The 25003-nt window shown below is 44.4% G+C and overlaps 1 protein-coding gene across 2 annotated transcripts in view; it reads left to right on the top strand.

The window, feature by feature from the left end:
* Nucleotides 1-25003, top strand: part of LOC138497172 (uncharacterized) — a 1228614-nt gene that overhangs the window by 52999 nt on the left and 1150612 nt on the right. The gene's annotated exons all lie outside the window — the stretch shown is intronic.

Below are 25003 nucleotides of genomic sequence, written 5' to 3'. Positions count from 1 at the left end.
TAAAGGTCCTCAAGCACGAGCCAGGTAGGCCCAAGCACACCATTTTAGTCCTGTGCTCTGTGAGGGGTCAGTGATGCGAGGTGGACATCTCCTTGTAGTTATTTCAGTATTTGACAGTTTATTAATGAAAGAAAATGCAAAGAAAACCAAACTAGAACTACTCTACCAAGGCGTTCTCTACCTAGTCTAGGTTCTAAGGGAAAATCTCCTAGCATACACAAAACGGGCCCTCAAACTAAACAACAAAATATTAAAAAATAAACCTAAATAAATGATTGTCAAATTACCAGGGACTTCCGCTTGTCCTGGTAGATCCCTTTACCAGGAATGTCCCAAGTCAATTTCTCCAAGTGTTCACAAATAAAAGTAAAGTGTTGAACCTGTTCTTGAAAGTTAAAAAGTTCACCCAAACAAAAATCCACTGCTAGCAGTTCCTTTCTCCATTTGTTGAAGTTCAGTGTCCAATTTCAGCAAAGAAAGCAGCACCAATGGTAATCTTGGATAACCTCCTTCCAGGATAGACTTGACAAAGTTCAAAAACTAAGTACCTCTTCTGCTTCAACAAATGTCCATGTGTTGTAACCTCTGCAGCGTGTTTGGCATAACTTCTCAGGATGATGTTCTTAGGGTGTTGATCTCCTATCAACAAGCCCCTTCTGCTACCATCACTGTGGACGCCGGCTCCTTTGCTTCAGTTTATAACCGCTTCAGTCACCTTCAATGTAATGTTCACGGACCACATTATAGACCACCACCGTTTGTGCTGCAACTCAGTACTTTTAGGATTTGTTAGGCAACTTAAAGATAACTCATTTGATCTCCACTGGTAGGCAAGGCACTGTCCCTTCCTATGGCATATGAAGGGGGCAGCCTCTTTGCCTCTTCTTACTGTCTTACAGCTACCAGTGTAATCTGTCTTTGCTTCCAGACTGTCGACGGCAACAGTCTCTGCATTACAGATTGTAAATCAGATCTTTACAAGCACCAAGCTCACTTCCCCAGCTTTGTTCACCTTCTTGGCTACCCCAAATCTGTATTGCCACTCTGCCAGCTCTGGATAATCTTGTCACCCTTGTATCAGAGGACACTGGATTTGTAACAACTTTGACAACTTCAAAATATAGGTGGATGGATCTTAATGGGGAAGGTTTCACAAAAAGGATTCACCTCCTGGCTTGTGTAGTGCTTGCTCTTCTCTTAATTCAGCAACTTCTACAATTAAAATGTACCTTTTCTGTATGTTATAAGATTAAAGTTTCACATGGGAAACAGACTTTGGTACATGCGGCCACTCTATAATGGAGAATTTTGACTTGGAAGAACAGTATGACTTAAATTCCCTTTCATACAGAATGATACTTTAACTTGGATCGGGAATCGCAATCATCCATGTGCTATCGTTGTAACAATTTGTGAAGGTCTTCTACCTTTCGAGTGATTGAAAACAGCGTTCTCCCTCTTATTTGGAGAGACGCGATAACTCCGTTAAAGTTATTAGTGCAACAATGGAAAATAGAAAGCTATTCTTATACGCAAGCACTTAAGCGTACGAGTAATAAATTTCCTTTGTTGTTAAAGACTTCCCAGGGCAATGAACAACTTGTACTTGCTGCGAGTTCTGATTGAGCTGGTAAGTTACCGACAAGGAGTTTTCAGTGAATTGGAGTACGGAGCTTCACTCACCGGCCCCAAAAACACTGCATTTGCATGCAGCTTCCACTTCCCGACTTATCTTCCTGCTGCTACTATTTTAGGCACTCTTGTGACCCACGCCCCTCTCCAGACTTGGGTGTCTCCAGTCCGACCTTGACAACGAGGAGTCTCCTTCTCTCTTCTGTCCCTCGGCCTGCTCTGCACACAGGTCTCAGATTGCTGCACAACCTCAGCTTTGCAGTCACAACTATTAGGCCCACCTGGGGAAACATTTCCCTTTGCCAAGTCTCTTGCAGTGCAGCCACTGCCCGACGGGGTTTGTGAACACAGGACCAACTCTGAACCTGCAGGTCAAATCTGCTCTTCTCTCGTCCCGGCGTCCCTTAAGTGATCACACTTCCTCATGAACTGCCAGCCTCATGCGCTTCTCCTTCTACTGCCAGCCTTCCAGCTCTTGCTCCATCTTCCTGCTGCAACCTTTTATGTAGCTTGACTTCAGGTGCAGGCCCTTAGTGCTAATTGCCTGACCCTCTCAAAGGCTATTAGGCTTACTTGTCTGTCTTTTACTTCTACATGCCTCCTCTGCCCTCTTCTTCGTCTTAGTCCCATGAGGTAGTCGGACGCAGGGCACCGCCTCCAAGAATGGGGTGAAAGGTGGGCAGAGGCCTGGCATGAAATGCAGGTGGCTACTTGCAGATTCCACTTGTGTTCCCAGTCTCCGGATTGTGTGTCTCTCTTGCTCGCTCGCTCTGGAGGTATTGCAGTAGATGTATAGATTGGATGGAACAATTGATCACTACTTTGCATAAACCGCTACCTACCTTTTGTGTGTGCGTTCATTTTATAAGAGCAAAGAAAGTAAGACTAGGCAGAGTGGATGGCATAGCAGACAGAACTGGGCAAACTAGATGGATAATATAGTTTCTGATGCTTGTTAATCTGCGTAGAATCACATGCTGTGCATATAGTCTGACATCTAGTGGTAATCGTGGAGTATTGCATCTTGTCTTTGGAGGATCGAAAGGGGGCGTCGACATGGGCGTGCCTGTAGCACTATCCCTAATGTGACATGTAATATACCCAAAATCCTTCACGCGTCCAGCTCCCTCACATAGGTTTTTTCCGCCCAGCTAGCTGGTTGCCTTATGCAGAGCTCTTACCAAATTGCAATATTATCTTTTCTGACCTCCGGTCATATTTGTTCTGGTCCCCTCCTCGACTATTGTTTCCTGAACCACCACCGCCGAAGACGATGAAAGAACACACTTCGACGGCTGGGGCTCTGGTTGACGCTGTCGACCGCATGGTCGGGGCTTCTGGCCGGCCCTATACAGTAGGGAGAGTGGAGTCTGGGGGTTTCTATTCTTTTCAAGAATGTCTTTCCTTCTCCCTGTCCCTTTGTCCCTTTTTGGTTTTGTCGTCGCTTTTTTAAAATACATTTTTTTTAAATGTAGTTTATTGGTGAAGTAGCGTATGAAGACCGTATCAAGCATATCGATGCAGCAAATCACCATGTCTATTTTTGAACATTTTAGATTCCTCCTTCTCTTCATCACTCGCAGCTGGGCCTTCCCCAGCATAGGATCCCAGTCCTTCTCTTTCCCTTGAGTAATATCACCTGATTGCTCTTCATAGTATTTGATGCTGGAGTGATCTGTATTGCTCTTGCATTTTTCTTTTTCATAGTTCTCTCAAAATATACTTTCCCCGAATTATACCATTGGTTTGATGACACCGTAACAAACATTGGCTTGGTCTTTCTGAAGTTTAGTTGTCACTGATGGTTTTGGAGTGAGTATCTCAGAGTTCCTCGGTGGAACGGGAGTGCTGGTCTCCCCTCGCTAGTCTGGCAGGGAAAGGCTCCCCCTTGGGAGAAGTGACTGAATCCTGCAATTCATCACATTTGCCATCAACAGCATTTAGCCATGTGATCATGTACGTTTTTAAGTGTTAACTTGTCAATATGATGCACCTTACCAACAAAATATAATACAGTTTTCACTAGGAGATTTAGATACACTAACCTAAACTTTACTGACTGAGACCATGCAGCGTTTTTTACAGTAGAAATACTGTAATTATGCATCATGTAACAGCTTACTTTTTCCGGAATGGAAAAAGTATGTGCCACCAATGATCTTTGTCTGAATGCTAGCAAGACTGAGATCCTCCACCATTCTTTTCCCCTCATTCTCTGGCCAGCCTCCCTTGGCCGTCCCATGCGCGGCAATTATTGTTATTGAACAATGATTTTAAACTTTTCTTTTTCCAAATTTACTATTTTTGCAGAAAATTATTCTTTAAGCCCCTGGAGGTACAGCAGGTCACCACAGTGCACCTATCTCAAGGTGGGGGGCAGCAGCAGCCCCACACGGCCACAGATGATGGAAAGATGGCAAGAACAGATATTGCAGGACCTCGTGCTCTGTGATACCGAAGAAGGATGATTCTATCGAAGGCATCGGGGCCTTGGTGAGGGGGCCGGCTAAAGCCTGCCGGTCCCCAGTTGGATGAGAAGAGGCACACAGGAATCAATCACGGAGAAAAACATAGAAGTAACTACAGTAGGTTGACACAAGCTCTCATAACTTCAATCACCTTTATTCACATCCAAGATCACTTGGTAGTCATTCTTGGGAAGCCTAAAAAGAACCCACACCGTCTGATCACTCTTTCAGACCAAATCTTCTACAAGTAAGGTCAAAGGTTTTCAGGTTGCCTAACTGCCATTCAAGATTGGTGTGCAGCCAATGATCTTTGTCTGAATGCCAGCAAGACAGATGCTCTTCATCGGCACACCTTCACCATCCTTTCCCCTCACTCTGGCCGGCTTCCCTTGGCCCTCCTCCTACCCCCACCTGCGCGGCTAAAAACCTCTGGGTCAACTTTGAATCCACCCTTTCCTTCTCCGCTCACATCTCTGAGGTCTCTAAAAACTCAAAACTTCCTACTGCACCTCCTCAGAGGTACTCTGCCTTTTCTGCTCCTTCCCCCAGAAGCTCATGGTCTCCCAAGCTCTGGCTCTCTCTAGGTTGGACTATTGTAACATCCTCTTTCTAAATCTACCTGCCTCTACTCTCCGCTCTCCACAACAAATCCAGAACAGGACTGCAAGACTTGTCCTTGGCCTCAAGCCCTGGGATTGTATCTCTCGGCTCTGAAATCCCTCCATTGGCTCCCAGTGGATGCAAGGATTAAATTCAAAACCCTCTGCATGTCCACAAGGCTTTCTGGGGCCTAGGTCCAAAATACCTTCAGCTATCCTTCTGCAAATACCTCCCCTCTCAAGCTCTTCTCTCCTCTAACTAAGGGTCAGTCGTTTTGCAAAGAAACGAGCTGGGGGTAGATCTGTCTTCGGCTGGGGCCTCCCTCTGGAACAGCCTCCCTGCCACTCTAAAACTTGAGAACCATCTCTGGTTCCGGAAGCACCTCAAGACCTTCTTTTCTTCTGCCTTCGCTCCCCCTCTCCCCTGCTGATCTGTTCATTTGGCACCGTGCACTGGGCCACCCTCTCTCCTCCGGGCCCAGGTTCCTGCTCACCGGCCACCCTCCTGCGCTGCCTCCGGGCCACCCCTTAAACTGGGGTCTGTATCTGTACCTATACAGCCCCCCCTTTTTCTTCCTGCAATTATCAGACCTACCCTGTCTGCTGCCTTAAACCTAGCACTTGCCAATTGGTGGATGCGCTACCACTGTTTGTTGCCTTTATTATTTATTGATTATTTATCTGTTTCTCCTTTGCTTCGCACTTTCCACTTCTCGCTCCTTCCATGCACTTTTCCCCGCCCCTCCCCCTCTCCCATGTGCTTGAACGTTCTCAATTTCACTGGGCCTAGTAAGATAGTTTTGTTCTCCCCTTTTCCCCTCCCCTCCCCTGCCTTGTCGCGCTCTGAAACACTTGTGTACGAGCGCGATAGAAATAAAATATCAATATCAACACATACCAGTCTTTGCCAAACAAGAGATGGTTAGTTCAATAAAAAGTATTCATCTGATAAATCTCCCCCCCCCACCCCCACTCTCTATTCTAGCAGATCTGTATCTGCTCATATCTATCGGTCATCGCTTACTCCCCTCAACTGTTTTCTGCTTTTATTGGTTTGTAGACTTTATTTTTGCTGACATGCACTTCTATAGGGTACGCTTTCACCCACTTAGCGTGTTGGGTCTGCTGTTGGCAGCTACATGGTCTACTTTTGAGGCTCTACTGTTCTGTTTTGTTCTTACAGCATTGGTAGCCATTTTCACTCTGAGCGAGCAAAGTGACTACCAATGCAATTTTAAAAGTGCTACATCCTGACCATTTTGGTTTTGGTCTAGCTTAGTATTTGAGGTGTGACAAATGACTCCAATTACGGTTTGGTCTACTCTGACCTCCCAAAGGGCACTGTTGTATGAATGCTTTTTGGAAGGTTTATCGAACACCTCAATCTACTTGTGTACATGTGCTGGTGAAGTCTAGCTTGCGAAGCCAATTCTTCTTCCTAAGCCGGTAAAACTTTGAGAAGGGTTCTACTGGTAGGGAACGTGAGTGCTGCCTGTACAAAGCATGAAAAAAATGGGAACACCCAGTAGATGCATGGAGAGTAATGTTGTAGGCAAATTCAGCGAATGCCAGAAGGGAGTACTAGAAGCCCTGCTATTGCACACCAAGGCAGCGTTAAGTATTGTTCAATGGTCTGATTTTCCTATTTGCCTGCCCATGTTCTTGTGGGTGGTAGATGGTATCGAACACCTCACTATTAGGGAGGTCAACTATGAAATCATTGACTTTAAGAACCAAGATTTGTGGGGAGTATGGGCATCTTTTGCAACAAACCTACAGGTTTTTAATGACTGTTCCTTCTTTGGATACAGACTGGGCAGCCATGCATGAAATAATGGTGTCCCCTCTTCATGGTGGGCCACCAACACGGTTTTAGCAATTCAAGCGTTTTCTGTTGGCTGGGGTGTGGCTATTCTAGTGTCATGACAAGCAGCGGGCTATTCGCTGGTGTTTCCTTGGGTAGGAAAAGTCACCTTTTGTATAAAAGGGATGCAATCTACGAAATCTGTGTTTAGGTCTGCCACTGTCTGGTTGCTGGTACGACCGCCATTTCATGAGATTGTTTTGCTCTATGGACCGAGGGCAGAATGGAAGCAGACTCACTATGTATAGGTCATTCCACTGTCAAGGCGAGACTGCACGACAGACTTGCCATGAAGCCATCCTACTCTGTGTGATGAAGTCCTAATGGTGGGAAAAACCGATGCCACTGTGTTTGTACATTTCATTGAAGACTATGCTTGTACATTTTGTTGATCCAAACGCACCAGGATCAGATGTTGTGCTCCTTGTAAATGATGTTGCGATGTTGTAATGCTAAACGAACTGCAATAGGTTGGCGCTCCATGACTATATAGTTTTATTCTGTAACAGCAATTTTACTGGACATGAAAGACACCTGGTTTAATCTACAAGTGCAGGGCACTTTTGTGAGATCATGGCAGTCACAGAAGCGTCTGTTTCAATCAACTGGCGTTCCGGGACTGGATGTTGCAGAAAGGGGCCTGTATTGAACGCCTTCTGTAAGGTGTCGAATGCTTGGTGAGTAACAGAGGACCAATAAAAAGGCATTGAGGGCCAGGTCAACGCTGTAAGCGGAGTGGCCAAAGAAGACCAGCATTGGAAATGCCAACTGTTTGAGTTTTTGTGAAGGCACGGGGAAGGCACTTGCCAGGCACGGCCATAGTGGTATTAACTGGCCATTGATGGTAGCAGTTGCAAAATGGTAAAGTGCCTGTGCATCTAATAGCAGTTCCTGGCAAATGCCTAATGCTTACACAACCTAAAACTGTTGCCTTTGCCAATGCTTGTTTTTAACAGGACTTCAGTGAAGGATACAGAGTGCTTATAAATCGAGTGAATGAAGGCAGACCTGGTAAGATGTACTTATTACACCAGTAGTGGGTTTACAACTCCAATTCATCATTAACTTTGACTGCTTTAAGAAAATACTGCAAGGCACTTGCAGTGTAAAGTTTGATGGTAAGGCTTGATAAGTGTGCTCAGAGTACCCATGAGGAAGTGTTTTTTGCTGGGAGAGGCAGGAACTGGGTAGGAATGGCTATTGGGATTAGCATGGCTGCGGACAGTCAGTGGGTGGGCGCATACCAAACATTTGCAGGCTGTGTGCCTCCTCATGTCATTCCTCCCTAGCTATACTCCATTGCAATAGTTTAGGCCTGTAGGTGTGGAAGCGACACCTAATAGCCCAAACTAAATACGGAAGGAAGCAGCGATTTTAAATTAAACAAAAAAAAAAAATTACGAAGCCTAGAAAGGATTGTAGAGTCCATAGATTAGTCGTGGTTGGCCAATCGAACAGCCTGTGTTTTTCTGACTCAAGTAAGCGGCTCCTTGGTGTTATCGGGGAACCCCCAAATTCGACTTGCGTCACATTAAAGAGGACTGGTTATTTTGTAACCTCTGTAAGATTCAGCAGACGTTGGAGATGTGGGTGTTCAAAGAATCGGAATGAATTCATGTCATTTACATACACAGTGACAAAATAGTCCAGGATATCACATGGAAGGTAGCAGGGGAGTTGGAAAGCCCAAATGGCATTACAAGATATTCATAAAACGTATCGAGTGAAAAGGCTTTTTTTCACTCATCTTCTGGTCTCACTGTCACAAAGTTGTATACTCTCCTCAAATCAAGCTTGGTGAAGATGGGGGTGGGTTTACTCTGGTCCAGGAGGTAAAGGGTAGCAATTTATTTTGTATGCTCTCTGCGTTGAGGGTGTAGTAATCCAGGCCAGATGTCTCACACTTGCTTGTGGATGAAGAGGAACAGTGAGACTGCTGGACAAGTCGATGGACGGATCGATTCCTTTTGTGAGGAATAATCCAATTAGGTCTTCAGTAACGGATGGGAATAGATCCTGCCAAGAGGGTTTTTGTCCCTGGGGGATCAGATCTATGGGGCAGTCGTGCTCCCGGTGGGGGGGGGGGGTGTGCGGGGTAGATGTTTTCTCTAAACGCATCTTGGTAGCTCATGTAGTCTTTGGATCCAGTAGTGTCAAGGGAGCCAATAATGTGCAGCCTGGCTAGGAGAGGGTGTTTCTGTGGAGCCAAGTACTCCTCGGTACAATGAAAAGAGATGGCTTGTGTCACCCCATCAATGCCAGGGTTGTGCTTCTGCAATCAGGGAGCACCAAGGATGACCTTAAAATGGGCCGATATTAGGACAAATGTGTTCTATTCCTGGTGCCTCATCGCCCCCTCTATTTCATCAAAAGAAGGGACATATACATACTTAATGACACAACATGTTACCCTCAGAAATCTAAACACTACCAACAGCCTCTAAGCAAATGTGGGCTGTATGTAATCTAATTAATAACGTATACCAACAATTTTACTAAAATGTCATATTTTAATTAATTTACTTCATCGCACAAGTATCAAAAAAACATTTGAAAAACATATACACCACAAAGTATACAATGTTAAAAGTAGTTATTCCACCACACAGTCCAGTTTCTCAAATACTTGAAGCACAACTCAGTAGCAACTTAATTTCTCTTGCTTCCTACTGCGTAAAAAATTAGCCCAACTTATATAAGTTTCTGTCCTTGATGTTACAATTAACTGGACATTCTTCAGGGGCAGAAATGTGTCTTGTGCTTCCTGTAGACTTCTCAATTCTTTCCTCTATGGTCCCGGTTCCTATAACTGAGGGTACATACAAACATAAACGCATTACTACATGGGCATATTTGGTTAATTCACTAAACCTAGCCATCCCTAATCACCATTGGGGTGCATCAAGTATACAGTTCATAATATACTTGTGCCTACAACTTGTAGCAATAAATGTTTCCAAGTTTATTTAACAATTACAATTTTTGTTCTTCACTTTCACAGTGGTGTAGAGAGTTAGCCAGAACTTAGCCTCATTCTCTTAAGACACTTCTAAATTCACCGTACCCTAATGTGCACAGTATTACCCTAAGCCACACCCAAAGTGACCCGGGGAGGACAACATTAACATACAATTTAAGTCCTCACCTCGGTCCCATAACCAGATTGTCTTTCTCTTTAGAAAGATTGTTATTTCTGTCTTGCTGGTCATTTATTGGATCTAATGGAAACCGAAAAGCTCTGAGTTTTAAATAGGAGTGGGTAATTCAACAGGTGTGAGATCTACCTCTACACAGAAAAAACTCCAAACCCTTAACCTTCATATAACTAATCGGTAGAGTATTGGCAGGATCTAGGACCTACAGTCTCCAGAGGGATTTCCCAATCCCAGGTTTTTTGTCCACTTAATGGCTAGGTCAGCATTTAGCCTATAGTGAACAAAAGGACCCATCAAAACGGTGTACTTCAAATCACTCGACTTGCTACTAAATTTCACGAGCATGAACCCCTTTGGGAGTCCCTTGCTTACCTCTAAATAGCATTTCTCCTCATTGCCCCCGTCAGGAGCAGAAGCTGGGTGTGTGGCAGTGATCGGCCAACAAACGGAGCAGTACCGTCTACTGCACGAGCTGCATCAGGGTGGTCCTTTTCTGTTGTGGTGTCTTGTTTCTGCTGAGCAACAGCCATGCTCATAAAACAGTCGGAGGCCCCGGAATTGATCAAAACCGATGTGCTGAGACTCGTACAGATGGCCCTTTCTTGAGATAAGGCAAGTCGTTTTCCATCTGTTTCCTGGGCCTCTTGGGGCACTGCTGTATAAAATGCCCAGATTGACCACAGTAGAGCCAGAGATTTGCAGATATGTCATGTTCCCTTTCTTCTCGGGTAAGAGGGCCTCTAAGCGCACCAATTTGCATAGGTTCAGGGGAGCTGGGCACTCTTTCTCTGCTCTCCGCCAAGCTTTTCAAGGCTGGACGCAGCAAGGGGTTTACAGCTTGATCAGACGTTCAGACAGGCAGGAATCTTCGTATCTCTCCAGGACTGAAATCTCTTCACTGGCTCCCAGTGGCGGCGAGGATTAAGCTCAAAACCCTCTGCATTGTCCACAAGGCATTCTGGGGCCTGGAACCTCAATACCTTCAACTCTCTCTTCCTAAATATCTTCCTTCTCAAGCTCCCCGCTCATCCGCCTCCAACTCCCTCAGGGTCAGTCGCTTCTCCAAGCAGCAAGTTGGTGGTAGATCATTCTTCTCTGGGGCCTCCATCTGGAAGAGCCTCCTTGCCTCTCTGAATCTTGAGGAGAACTATCTCCAGTTCTGGAAGCACCTCAAGACCTTCTTCTTTGCTTGTGCTTTCTCTCCTCCTCTCCCCTGCTGATCTCCTGGCTAAATCTGAATTTGCACTGGTTAACTGGCTACCCTCTGATCTCGGGCCCAGGTCGCCTTCCTGCCAGTTGCATACCTACACACCTACACTGCCCCCTGGCAACCCTTGCACTTGGACTGTTTCTGTATCCCTTCAGCTCCTCCTAGCACTTGACACCTGATGTCTGTTCTTACCCTTACCCTTGCACTTGCCAACAGCTGGCCTCACTTTTATTTATTGTCTTTATGTATTTTACTGTTATCCTAGGTACTGCACTTGCGCAATGTCACCTGGCCTAGTCGAATCGCTGTCTGTCTTCCCTCTGTTTCCCCTCCCTTGCCTCATTGCATCTTGAAACACTTGTGTATAGGCGCATTATAAATGCCATATCATATATCATATATCATATATACAATACAGGACTATTGGCTTCAAGCAGACTGTTTGCCCAGGCAGCTGCCTGTCCTCCCAAATCGGAAAGGACAAACACTGCTTTGGTTGTACCATCCAAGAAAGCAGGGAGATGGCAAATCAAGTGTATTTTGCTTTGATTGGTAAAGGTTCTGTACCTTTTTGGAAACACTAGAAATGTTCGGTGGGTATACAAAGGGAATGGCTGTGGCAGCATCACTGGAGCAGTGGGTGCAGCCCGAGCTGCTGCCTGCGAAGCGGGCATCAAACTCTGGATCAGGAGATAATCTCCTGTGTTGAGCTTTGTAAGGCATCTAGGCGCTGATTCAGAGCAGTAAGGGCAGAAATTGTCTCTGTTCTGAGATTGGCAATGGCTTGCGTTTAAAGCAGCCATGGAATTGGGGGGTGCATCCGTTCTGTTGCCCTTTGGGAGTAGGAGAGTCTACTCAATCTGTAATGGTCTGCAGCAATCTGACTTTGTGAAGGTAACCGACCGTCGTCCTCAACCCACCACATAGACCTGGAAAACAGCATGTGCAGAGGATTAGGGTTGAGAAGGCCCCAAGAGGACCCCCTCAGTTTGTAGGAGAGAACACCAAGAACAGGGGTGTGAATCAAGTAGGTGGGGGACGTGCAATTGCCAACCAGTATCCTAATGGACCAACTCTTATCTGGCAAGGATTGTACAAGCGGACAAGGAAAAAGTGGTAACAAAGGTCCATGGGTCAGAATCCCGCTCCTTAGAAAAAACGCGAAAAAACAAGTTTGAATGGGCTGATGAGGGCACTTCAATCCAGATGGGCAACTGGGGTGTAATGTGTATTTTTTTATTTATAATTTTTTTTTTTTTTTTTTTTTTTTTTTTTTTTAACTCGAGGAAGGAGTCTTTAGATTCCCATGGAAATCTGTTCTCAAATCCAAATCAGAGATTAACAAAGCCTGCAGGAGTCCCAAAAGCAGTCCAGAAGTCTGTAGCCGAAATGTTCCTGTGCGCCTAATACAAAACACTAGTAGAATCGTAGAAGTGTGCAGTCAAGAACTAAAAATAAAAAAAAAAAAAAAATATATATATATATATATATATATATATATATATATATATATATATATATATATATAATACATCTAAGGAAAAACACTGCTTGCAGACCAGGCAGGTGAGATTGAGTAGCATCATTAATTCTGTGAATGTGGCTTTTACTTGCGCATCCGAAGAGATGCTGTGCTGCAGGGTGATGCCCTCTCTGCACGGGTTGATTGGGACTGTAAGCCTCCATGCGAGGCGAGCCGCCATGGAAACCGCCAGCCCGCATAACGGGCTCGCAACAACCTCACCAGTGGCTGTAGGGACTTCACACAGTTCACCCCTGAATTGGATACTGTGATATGCCATGTGTTTGAATCCTCATTCAGGTTTGCTCTTGTTATAGCAGGAATCGCAAACATGCATACCTGCAGCCTGCTGGTACTCTCTGCAGCTTCCTGGACCTGGGGGGGGGGGTAGTCTGTGGCGTCTTGTAGGAACCTGAGTGGTGTTATGCGCTTCTCAAATCTTCCTGCCCCTTCATGGGGCATCATGGCTCAGACCTCTGCAGCTACTCTTCCTCGTGGCACCATGCTGCCTCCTGTCCTTCAGCTCGTTGTCCTCGCCCAAACATACTGGTGGCCAGTATTTCAGGGATCACTATTGCGCTTCCTGATTGATCGGTCATGTCTGCACTTTGTGGGTAGCATTTAGTCCTCACCAAGGTTCTTCATCGAGCCACCTTCAGGGGCTCTGCCTGCAGACCATGCAACAGGACCAGCACTACAACCAAAACTAAAAGCAGACAAAACAAATATTTGCACACAAAACCCCTAGGCTTTGACTGCTTACACCTTCCCATGCTCTTTTGACTCTGGATCCATTGTTTGTCTTTTAGTCTTGGTTCTTTGGGTTTTGGCGGCAGTCCTGCTCCAAGCCCCCAATGCCTCCCGTGACCCTGATTCCCAATGCTTCTCTACCTCATCTTCCTTCTCCCAACATCAAAGGCACAGTTATAAAGTGAGGATTCTGCACCTACACTTTTTACATTTATTTAAGGAATTTTAGGATCTCTGACTTTATTTTTGTCATCAGAAAGACTTCTACTGAAGCACCCCTGCCACTGCAAACCTTATGTTAGCCAATGCACCTTTTTTGAATACCACAGTTTGGCCCTCTGATGATCACCCTAAAATAGTGTTGTGGAGTAGGCTAGTTCAACTGCAATTTTTAGTTTGGCTTCACAGATGTGCAATCCGCGCTACAGCAGTCATACACCAATGTATTAATATGGTAGCTATTGGGGTACTAAACTTTTTTTTAATTTAAACTTTATTAACATTACAAATTACGGCATGGCCAAGCATGCAACATTGTCCCACAAAAATCTGTTTAATGCCTACTGTTACATAGCCCATATGTCTTTCAAATCTCTCTCCCCAAACCCTCCTAACCCCCACCACTTCTGCATGACCCAAATAATACCACCAATAGGAGGGCCTTCCCAATTCTGGCTTGTATGTCCACATGTTAGGCACTCACTCCCATGGACCCTTTATTCACCCAACTGTTACACATTATAAATTGCAATCCCATGATGATATAGTTCATCTCTATTCCCATCGACAATCTGTAACCTTCCTCTCCCGCTTCCACAGACCTATACCGGAGCCGAAATTCCTCCCACTCCACCTCAATATTCACACCTCTGCCATGTATGGCTGCTGTGATTCTCGCCATCACGTATATATTCTTCCCTATGTTTATCCATACTAGTTTACCCGGCAGCGACACCCTCTTCCACTGCATTGCCAGGCACGCTCTACACGCCAGTAACAAAAAATGTGGCAAGTGCAGCAGGCTGGTATATTCCCTTCACTCCCCTCCAAACCAAATGGAACCAACATTTGTCATTCTCCGGAGGACCCCATCCGGTTCCTTAATCCACCCTAGCACTTCATGCCCATGAATCTGAACCTGCTTGCAACCCCACCACGTATGCCAATTATCGGCCTGCGCCCCACATTCATGCTATCAAAGAGGACTCTTCCCCCGGAAACATTTTAGAGTCACACTGGGACATACTGCCACCTGTGCAGCAACGTAATCGTGTGAAGCTTGTATTGACATGCAATTGAGGTTCTATATGCCCCAGAGGCGTTGCATGGTGCAGGGTGTCATCCACTTCAAGGCCCAGGTCCCCCTGCCATTTAGCAATATAATAAAGGGATAGGGCCAACTAGACCAGAGATGACAACTGACTATTGTTTAAATCAGAATAGTTTTCTGTTTATTATCCAAATACACATGTCATGAAAAAATCGGCTCCACAAACCAAATGCAATACATCCCTCCAAAAACCATTCATTCATAACTCATCCATACAATAATCATATTTGCAAAAATTAAATAAAACAAGGTGATACTTTGTATATACCACAAATAATAAATCAGACAATTATAAATTCAACACTCGATTGTTTTACAATGTGCCCCTCTGTTGGTATTCAGGGGTTTTTTGAAAACTGTTGTCAACATGTTTCGGTTAAGTTTTCTCACGAGGATGAGACAGTCCCCTCGTGTATTGACTTAGTGTTCAACCTTCTTCAGGACAGGAGAGCAATCGCCAATTTGGCGTTGCCTCTTGGTGAAAAACCAAAGGTAAGGGGTGTGCGGCAAGAGAGCCTTAAATCTAAAAGTAAAAAAGAATAAAAAATTGTCATCTCTGTTTACTCAACAAACTATTTACTTAGTATCTAAATACAGTTCTCTTAGTTAACTGTATATAACCTGCTGATCTCCTCTGAATCTTTCAGGGGCTGGCGAACCGGTGTGGTGGAATCGATCCCGTGGTGAATGCTTTCAACAATGGCGCTTCACGTAATGGATGCCCTATAGTAAAAAGGACATGTGTGTTTTAAAATTCAGAAATGAGCACCTACTCGGGTCATTCACAAATAATGGGTTGGTACTCACTGTTATTCTCAAAAGGAAAATATTTTCTTTTTTCTTATTTCCAGATCGAAAATGGTGCAAAATAATTCATTAAAGCAACTGCGTCTTTAAAAACGCCTGCGAAGGAGAAAACAAAGCATATGAAACATGCATTAACTGCTATGTTTCAAAGAGACAGCAATCTGTCACTGTTAGGTAAACTCCAGCACAATCACGCTTTGAAAAAGGGGGAACACTTACTTGAGACAGCCGTATGTTTAATCGCGGTTACGGCTCACTGGCAAGAAGTGTAGCAAGATTTACGGCCGTGAACCGAAAGGCTGCCTATGTAAACAACAGACACAGAGCGACATGATTAGTGTCTGCTCATTAAACTTGGTGCACTTCGGCGCTGCCGTTTATGAATATCATTATTCTCTTACCTTGTTAAAGGCGAGGGATAGAGTCCAGGACCCTGCTGCACAGTCAGTAGTCTGCGCTCATGTCGTCTGCCAGAGTTGTGTAAACGCTGTGCAGGCATGCGCTTTGACCTCGCAAACCAGTCGCTTGGAATTATGGGCTTCGTAGTATATAGTGCTATGGTGACATATAAAGGCTGATTCACATGTCACTGCCTAGGAATCTCGTGCATCCATCGTGAAATTATTCTATTTGTCGGTCTTTTAGTTATGTGCTTACTGGCTCACCATCTGCCAGAAATGTAGCTCACCGTCTGACAGACTCGTGTAAACGCTGTATAAACATGCGCTTTGGCCTGAGAAACCCGCCGCTTGGGATTGTGGGCTTCGTAGTGCGTAGTGTCACTATGGATGATATAGTATCATCCGTGTTCAAATATAATAAGATGTTGTAATGTAGAGACTGATTCACATGTCTCTACCTAAGGAGCGCCATCTCGTGCCTCCATCGCAGGATTTATTCTTCTTGTCTGTCTTTGAATTATGTGCTAGGTAGCTCACCACGCACGCCGGGATCCCCGTCACCCCACCCTAGTGGGTGGCGTGTTCCCGTGATTACTCCTTGATAGGTAGGTGAAAAGTTCAGTCGCCCATAGTGGATGAAGTTTAAAAAAAACTCCTCACTAGTTGAAGAAAACTACGCACCAATGAGGCGCTGTCGTGTGCAATGTATTGTGGATAGGGTAGTTTGGGCTACAGGGAGATAAATGCTGTTTAGTACGTTCCACTCTACCGAAATGTTTAACCCATGTTGTACTGTATCTAGAGAATAAATCCATTTCTGTTCAAGGCGGTGTAGAGCCATTGCCATATCTCCACCTCTTAATTTTGGATTTAGAGTTTGTAACACAAACCACTTCATTTCTGTGTCTTTATGATTGAACCTCTTGAAATGCTCCAGCAGGGGTTTATCAGGGGTGTGATTTCTTATGCAAGAGCGATGTTCTCCAATGCGGACCTTCACTGCTCTGACCGTTTTCCCTAGATACAGTAGGTCGCATGGACAAGATATCACATATATTGCATTCTTTGTACAGCAGTTGGTGTGGTTTTTCATCACCCATGTCTTATTCCCGTATTGAAAACTGTGTTTAGTCTCGGTAAGTGGACAGACACTGCAATTACCACATTTATAATGGCCAATAATGGGAGGCAGACCCCATTGGTTCATAATGGTGGTATCTCTAGGTTTCTCTCGATAAGTGTGAACTAATTTTTGTCTTAGATTACAGTTACGTTTAAAGGCGAACATTGGTTTCTGACATAATGTACCGGGATTTTTTACCAAATCCCAATTCTGATTGATTATTTTTCTAATGGCGTTACTAATAGGATTGAATGTGGTAACGCAAACCAATCTATCGTTCGATATTTTTTTTTTTTTTTTTTTTTTTGTCCTTTCCTTGTAAAGAAACTTCTCTGTTTGTGTTCGCAGCTCTTTTTAGATTATTCTTCACCAGACGTTTGGGGTACCCCCGTGTGTCCAACCTTTCTTTGAGTTGTGTGGCATGTATATTATAATCATCCTTATCGGTACAATTCCGTCGGATTCTCAAAAATTGACCGTAAGGAAGATTAAATTTGAGACTCTCTGGATGAAAACTTGAATAGTGCTATAAGGTATTCTTATCCGTAGCTTTTCTATAAAGTGAGGTGACTAAGTTGTTCCCTTGTTTTCTGATCATCAAATCCAGGAAGCTTACTTGTTCTTTACTCCATTCAATGGTAAATTTAATATTCAAATCACAAGTATTCAACCATTTGTGAAACGCGAGGAGAGATGTATTATCCCCTCGCCAAATCAGGAAAACATGCGTGCGTGGTGAGCTACCTAGCACATAATTCAAAGACAGACAAGAAGAATAAGTCCTGCGATGGAGGCACGAGATGGCGCTCCTTAGGTAGAGACATGTGAATCAGTCTCTACATTACAACATCTTATTATATTTGAACACGGATGATACTATATCATCCATAGTGACACTACGCACTACGAAGCCCACAATCCCAAGCGGCGGGTTTCTCAGGCCAAAGCGCATGTTTATACAGCGTTTACACGAGTCTGTCAGACGGTGAGCTACATTTCTGGCAGATGGTGAGCCAGTAAGCACATAACTAAAAGACCGACAAATAGAATAATTTCACGATGGATGCACGAGATTCCTAGGCAGTGACATGTGAATCAGCCTTTATATGTCACCATAGCACTATATACTACGAAGCCCATAATTCCAAGCGACTGGTTTGCGAGGTCAAAGCGCATGCCTGCACAGCGTTTACACAACTCTGGCAGACGACATGAGCGCAGACTACTGACTGTGCAGCAGGGTCCTGGACTCTATCCCTCGCCTTTAACAAGGTAAGAGAATAATGATATTCATAAACGGCAGCGCCGAGGTGCACCAAGTTTAATGAACAGACACTAATCATGTCGCTCTGTGTCTGTTGTTTACATAGGCAGCCTTTCGGTTCACGGCCGTAAATCTTGCTACACTTCTTGCCAGTGAGCCGTAACCGCGATTAAACATACGGCTGTCTCAAGTAAGTGTTCCCCCTTTTTCAAAGCGTGATTGTGCTGGAGTTTACCTAACAGTGACAGATTGCTGTCTCTTTGAAACATAGCAGTTAATGCATGTTTCATATGCTTTGTTTTCTCCTTCGCAGGCGTTTTTAAAGACGCAGTTGCTTTAATGAATTATTTTGCACTATTTTCGATCTGGAAATAAGAAAAAAGAAAATATTTTCCTTTTGAGAATAACAGTGAGTACCAACCCATTATTTGTGAATGACCCGAGTAGGTGCTCATTTCTGAATTTTAAAACACACATGTCCTTTTTACTATAGGGCATCCATTACGTGAAGCGCCATTGTTGAAAGCATTCACCACGGGATCGATTCCACCACACCGGTTCGCCAGCCCCTGAAAGATTCAGAGGAGGTCAGCAGGTTATATACAGTTAACTAAGAGAACTGTATTTAGATACTAAGTAAATAGTTTGTTGAGTAAACAGAGATGACAATTTTTTATTCTTTTTTACTTTTAGATTTAAGGCTCTCTTGCCGCACACCCCCTACCTTTGGTTTTTCACCAAGAGGCAACGCCAAATTGGCGATTGCTCTCCTGTCCTGAAGAAGGTTGAACACTAAGTCAATACACGAGGGGACTGTCTCATCCTCGTGAGAAAACTTAACCGAAACATGTTAACAGTTTTCAAAAAACCCCTGAATACCAACAGAGGGGCACATTGTAAAACAATCGAGTGTTGTCTGATTTATTATTTGTGGTATATACAAAGTATCACCTTGTTTTATTTAATTTTTGCAAATATGATTATTGTATGGAGGAGTTATGAATGAATGGTTTTTGGAGGGATGTATTGCATTTGGTTTGTGGAGCCGATTTTTTTCATGACATGTGTATTTGGATAATAAACAGAAAACTATTCTGATTTAAACAATAGTCAGTTGTCATCTCTGGTCTAGTTGGCCCTATCCCTTTATTATATTGCAGAATTGCCTGAAGGGCCATATACAATAATCAGGCTCCCCTTTTCCTATCTCCCCTGCCATTTAGTCCTGAGCTTCTCTGTGTTGCCCTTCTCTGCCCCCACCAACGCCCTATATAGGGAAGAAATAAAACCTTTCATTTCCCTGTGCGAGTCTAGGGCCTTCTCCAGCGGGATGAGCTCTCGGAATCGTTTGGCAGTATTGACACCCTTCAATTGCAAATATGTGAACACTGACCGTTTTCCAATTCCCAGTGCCCCCACCAGGTCCACCAATGAGATATAATGGCCCTCCCTCCATAGCTGTCCCATCCTCGTCGGACCCGCTTCAAACCACGTCTCAAACCTATCCAGGTTCGGGATCTGGTCCCAGAGCCCACAAGTGACTCAGTTGTCATGCCGCTCATCCCCGGAACCCTCCGCCAGATGTTCCAAATTACCCTAAAAAGGCAGCCAAAGGAAGCAAGGTGGTCATACGTGAGGGTCGAGCAAAAGCCCCGTACAATCGAAAGACTTTGATCCACAAGTTGGCTAAAAATAAGGGAAGTGAATACCACTTGGTGAATGAAGGAAAGGGACTTGAATCCTGTGAACATTTGAACCAATTTGAAAGCATCAAAAAGGCAATAGTGACGCCAAGGAGGGACGCCAAAGGAGAGGGACTAAGTCTAAAGGTCCAGATAAACGGAGTGAAAAAGTGAACCCAAGAGTAAAGGGAATTAAGAAATAGAAGGGTCCGAGCCCGGATGAGGGAGATACAAGGAGTTAAGATATCATCCAAAGATACTATTGAGCAAGGGTCCGCCCGAAAAGAGGGGGGGCCTAGGGGTGAAGCACTCACCCTACTCGAACTGTAACAGAGAAATACTATTAAGAAGCTGTCAACGCAGAAGGGGGGACCCAGGGGTGAATAGTTACCACCCTAACAACTTTCATTTGTTAATGTTTTTGTTATCTGAACACATTGGGCCCCGAAGCCAAGAGACTTTCAGAGGAAATGCGACTTGTCCATCTTTGGTCCTGACAGCTGCCTTTGGAACTGTTGTCTTGTGCTGGGGAAGCCCGAGACCGTACTGTGCTCTAAGCTGCCACCTTACCGTGTGCACAAAATGTGGGGAAGGAAGACCCAGGCAGCCGCACCCTGACTTATTCTTTGAGAACACTTTTCTTTTCATGAGAAATATCCCTCACCCCTTTTTGTAATCGTTGTGAGGCTTGGCAATAGGTTTTAGTATAGGCCCTTTATTGTTTTGAGACAACGCCACTAGGACTACCTTATTTTTCATTTGATGGTTGACACTTGCCCCATCTTAGATTTCCGTTTAGATTAGGTGTTTTTCCAGCCCGCACACTGTTTTCATTGTTCACAGTTCAAGGGTTTTTATTGATCACTTGTGTCTCTTACTTGTCAGCATAAATTCCTCACAATAGACAATTGTGAATGAGGGAATGAGCGAGAGAGTAGAGGCGGCTGAGGGGGTATTAAAGAGAGTTGGGTATCCTCTGCATAACACTGAAAGTTAGAGGAGAAAGTAGAAATCAGATGGGCCAAGTAGACATTAAAGAGCCAGGGAGAGAAGTTGGAGCCCTTGGAGATGCCACATGTGGAGAGGGAGGTGGTGGTGAGAAAGGATGAAGTTAGACCTTGGGGGGGGGGGAGTCTAGAGGGGGGGTTGCGTCTGCGAGGAAAAAGGTCAACCACTCGAGGCCTGATCTGTGATGCCCAGGTTCTCAGTCGATTGATCAGGATGGCATGATTGACAGTGTCAAAGGCAGATGAAAGGTCCAGGAGGATGAGGACCGACGGAAGGCTTGAGTCGAGATTAGAGAGCAGATCTTCATGGATGTTCAGGAGAGCAGTTTCTGTGCCTCTGGCTACTCTGAAGCCAGACTGAGGGTACAACTGACGATAATGGCTCACTGACGTTTTTGGTGTCTGACACTATAACCTGTAAGAGTAAACTATACCTGTGCTTCGTTGATTACTCCAAGGCGTTCTGCACGGTTTGTCTGACCCTTTGGAGCAAGCTTTCGAAATGAGGACTGGACCCCGATGTCCTTTATTACACCAAAGCTCTAACTAATGACATAACTGTTTCGGTGCGTATGACACAGGAAGGTTGCTTAACAGAGAATTGATACTGCCAGGGGTGCATTTTAGCACCTCTGCTTTATAATCTGTATCTTTCAGATTTGATCACATGTTTGGATAGGGTAGACAATTTTCCGCCTTGTATTGGAACAGAGGAGGTACCTTGTCTAATGTATGCTGACGACAGTCCTTTTGGACCGTACACCCATCGGACTACAGCACCCTTTCCTTTTTATGCTAGGGCAAATAATCTGGGTGTAAATATTTCAAATACTGAGGTGTTGATAAGTGGCCATGCAACTAGACAATGTTGCTCATTCGTATGGAGATTAAATGGAGGGAAATTGGAGGTGGTTGATTGCTATGTATACCTGGGTTTTTTGCTCTGCTTACTCAGCCAACGCTACTATAGCGATTTGTATGCTCCCTTGTGTACTTAAGTGGCATGCTTCTCCACCAGTCTAGGTGGGAATAATCGAGAAGCCACAATAAAAATGTACCAGACTAGTATATTTCCGGCCATTACTTTCGGCCTTGAACTACTATCAGTAGTACACGTTGATTGGCTGGATCGTTTGGAGGGCAAGATACTTGGGTGCATCTTAAATGTGCTCTGAACTAACCCAGTAGAGACTACGCTTTGAGCTAGGTGTCTCTTCTTTACAGAGTTTAAGTAGCCAGAGTGCCCGTAAATTATACATTTTATTGAAACTGCGGAAACTGCTGGGCTTAATGGCTAAGAAGTTGGGCTGTGAGTATCCCATTAACTTTTTGTGGGATTTGGAGAACGTAGCACTTGGCCATTGTAGGAATATTGATTTCTCCATGGATAGCGTACTTGAGATGCCAGATTTATTGGAACCAAATCGAGATGAAAACATGGTTTGGGATAGTTCTGTAACCATACAAAAAAGGCATGATAGACAACGTTATTGTGAAAATACACACCAGGGGTTCCCTATTCGGGGTCTTTGTACATATTTACAAAATAAATAAGTATGTCGTGAGAGGATGAGGTAATTCATCATCTAACCCTGTTTTAACATTTTGCCAATATACAAATACACAGCGTGCTGGATTGGTGTCTAGAGGATGGATTATGTAGGCTCTGCTCTTGGGAGCGGCATCCAGCAGACACATCCTAACACTGTGCCCGGCACTGAAAGTGTATTATCAAAAGGCTTATTCTGCTTTTGTTGGAGAAATCCTAAATGTTCAGAACAACCTGTTTTGGAGCACTGGATGTGGCGTTTCCTCACTGGTCCTTACGGGGGGAAGCTTCTATGTCTGGAAGGAGGCTGCTTAACTCCTGCTACTCGGCTTAGATCTGCTTAATGCGAGCAAACCTGCAGCTCCACCGCTGGGAGGCATGGCATACCACCTCTGTCATTTTGAGAGTTGTCTTCTACTTTGGGAGAGGGGGACGTGAGTTTCTGGTATTAGCCTGGATTTTATTTAATTAAGTGTGAAGATTTTAATATGTTGATGTAATTAAGATGAAATGACAAAGCAATATTGTATTTTAAATTTGAATAATAGGAGTACTAGTAAACTGAGAGATGAGTTATCGATAAAGAAATGTTTTAACCATTTTTAGCCTGCTCTACTCTTTGCAAACTGCTGACTGTATAATGTTTTTATTTGATGATAAGAATACTTTACAGAAGCACTGTGTTCTTTCTTTTATTTGATAAAACTGAAAAAAAAAAAAAAAATGCCAACCTACCCCATTTTAGCTTAAGGAAGAAACGCAGGCAATAGGGATCTTGCCTTGCAATATTACTAACATCCTGTTACACACACCTGAGCTATGGAGGAGGAAAAGGCTGGGGTAGTAGTTAGCGAGGGACAACCCTAGTGCCAAACACCCCAAGAACATAAGCCTTAACTGCTATTTTGATTGTTAGAAAAGTTAACCCTTGGAACGTATTCCAGTATCTGGAGTGGTTCTTTGGGGCCGGCGCTCAGTCACATTACACGTTCACTTTAGAAATAGAATTGCATATGAATTAGTTACCAGTGCAATAGAGGCGAGTAGTTCCAGAATAGAACTTCAGGTGAGTCAAAGTCAAAATGTAGTGGGGCTGGTGGTGGTGCTTAATAAAGGGCTTAATTTATTGTTTTTTTCCCCTGAATCGAGCAAGTTCTCCACTGTATCCTATTCACTAGGAGAGACGTAGGAAAGGGTGATTGGCCCAGGTTCGATGACCAGAGTCCACACCAGAGGTAGTGGGGGGCAAGTGCTTTACATTTAATGTAACCCTATGGAGGACGGGGGGAAGAGACAAACCGGTATCTTAACTTAAACCCCTTAAACCCCTCACCCCCTGATTCGGGTTCTTCCAGATACCACTACAGGTATTTCGGAATCCGTTTGGGACCCAATCCTCTGCACTTGATTCGGGTGAGGAAGGCCAAGGGGGTCGTGGGTGCAGGAGGTTACTTTTCGTGTCTGGAGATGGTCACCTTCCACCGTAAGCGTTTGCAGTCAGATGAAGACGACAAATGATGGAAAGATGCATACTTATGGGGTGCAGACCCTTCACAACACCTTGTGGGATTGAGGAAGGGATGGTTCCAACGAATAATACTGTTGATAATACAGCGAACTACACTCTTCACCTTCCTTCTTTAATGATTGATCCTAGAGCTAATGCAAAGGGTCTGACAATAAATGCCTGGCTATTAAAATGGTGGTGTGGTGTGGGGGCGGGGGGGATGGGTTCTGTCAATGGCAGATCGATTGTTCCAGGAGGCTTCACGTTTAAAAGCGATCAGGGCAGTTCTATAATTGATTATTTTTGTGCATCAAGAAGTCGCTGGTGAATGATTGGCGACAAGACTGTGTTGGGTAAGATTTTTGCCTTGGTGCTAAATCTACCTCACTTGTGAGAACCCCAGAACTTTTTGCTGGACTGGTAGATTATTTTTCCCAAAACCTCAGTGAGTGGGAACCTTTTTACACACTCTCAGATCCTTTTACTCTATTTGGTTTTCATTTTTACGACTCTGTAGTGACCTTTTTTTAACTTTATCCACTTTCACAACTTTTGGTATATACCTGTTTTATTGTTACATGGTTACCCTTTAGGCTGACCTTTTTACTTTCTCTGGCTAACCTTGTGAAACTAGTTCTCCAGGGTAGGAAGGATATTTCTATCACTTCTACCTTTTTGTTAGGTGAAAACCAGTACACCCCACCTTATATGTGGAGTGCTGGGGAGATGCAATTTATCCACTTTCTCACTAGCACTGTAACAATTCTGGTACAAGCGTTCCTTAATAGCTGGTTGCAGTGAAACTTAACAAATTTGCTGCTCCTTTACCGGAGGCTGTTTTCACAGATGCGGTAAAGGCACCCACGGTGGCCCATTTTACCAAAATAGCCCGACTTCTTTTTTGGCCATTTTCACATTTTTTTGTCCCTCCTTGGTCTTTCCCATGACCTCCAGGGTGGGCAATTACTTTGTGTGATTTTCATCTTCAATGGGAAACCTCATTCAAACCCTCCCGGGCTCAGTGTCTGTGATGGCAGGAAGCGAGGGAGGAGCCAAAACCTCTGCAGCTATTTGACTTCCACCCTGACTATGAGAATCCAGTTCAAACTGGGAGGCTGGTTGGCCCGGAAAGA

Source organism: Ambystoma mexicanum, chromosome 5q (genome assembly GCF_040938575.1).
Source record: "Ambystoma mexicanum isolate Mex_15411 chromosome 5q, UKY_AmexF1_1, whole genome shotgun sequence".
In the NCBI taxonomy this organism is placed as follows: Eukaryota; Metazoa; Chordata; class Amphibia; order Caudata; family Ambystomatidae; genus Ambystoma; species Ambystoma mexicanum.
This window is presented reverse-complemented; position numbering and strand designations above follow the sequence as displayed.